Below are 518 nucleotides of genomic sequence, written 5' to 3'. Positions count from 1 at the left end.
TCACTGTGATGCTGTTAGACATTATGCTAGAAAAAGTTGGGAGAAATCATGATGGAGAAAGAGCTCAGCCCAAACCCAGGAAGGGCTTCCAAGACTTTCTTTTCCCATCACTGCCAACAGGGAAGCAGTGAGCAGGTGCCAGATCTTGGGGTGCCAGGGAAGAAGCCTCTCCTAGGTCAGGTGCGTGGTCTTAGGGCCAAGAAATCACCTGCGCTGCCATCAACAAGGACAGGGTCTGAATGAACTGCCCCAGTTGGCTAAGTCCAAGGGTCCACACCAGATCCCATGTGCGAGGTAGGCCTGAATGTCTCCCGAGACCTCAGGGCCTAGGCATCCACTGCCTTAGCGGGGACCACACACATTCCGCTCAATCCTGGCCACAGGCAGATCCTAGGAGCACAGCCTTGTACCCACCCACTTCCTACTTCTAAGAGGCCTTCCTGTGCACCTGCTGCATCTAAGAAAACAAGTCACCTGCTGGCCAAGGTTCTGGAGAGATAATGGTGTGTGTGTGGGGG

At 54.1% G+C, this 518-nt stretch overlaps 1 long non-coding RNA gene across 1 annotated transcript in view; it reads left to right on the top strand.

Annotated features, from left to right (window-relative positions):
• Positions 1 to 409: 409 nt before the first annotated feature.
• The window catches only part of LOC125615612, a 6,828-nt gene continuing 6,719 nt past the window's right edge, over positions 410 to 518 (top strand). The window contains exon 1 of the long non-coding RNA XR_007346286.1: positions 410 to 511. This is a non-coding gene — a long non-coding RNA (uncharacterized LOC125615612). The remainder of the gene's footprint in view (positions 512 to 518) is intronic.

The sequence above is a fragment of the Marmota marmota genome, unplaced genomic scaffold (assembly GCF_001458135.2).
Source record: "Marmota marmota marmota unplaced genomic scaffold, marMar, whole genome shotgun sequence".
Classification (NCBI taxonomy): domain Eukaryota; kingdom Metazoa; phylum Chordata; class Mammalia; order Rodentia; family Sciuridae; genus Marmota; species Marmota marmota.
The sequence above is the reverse complement of the archived record's forward strand: the minus strand, read 5'-3'. Positions and strand labels throughout refer to the sequence as shown.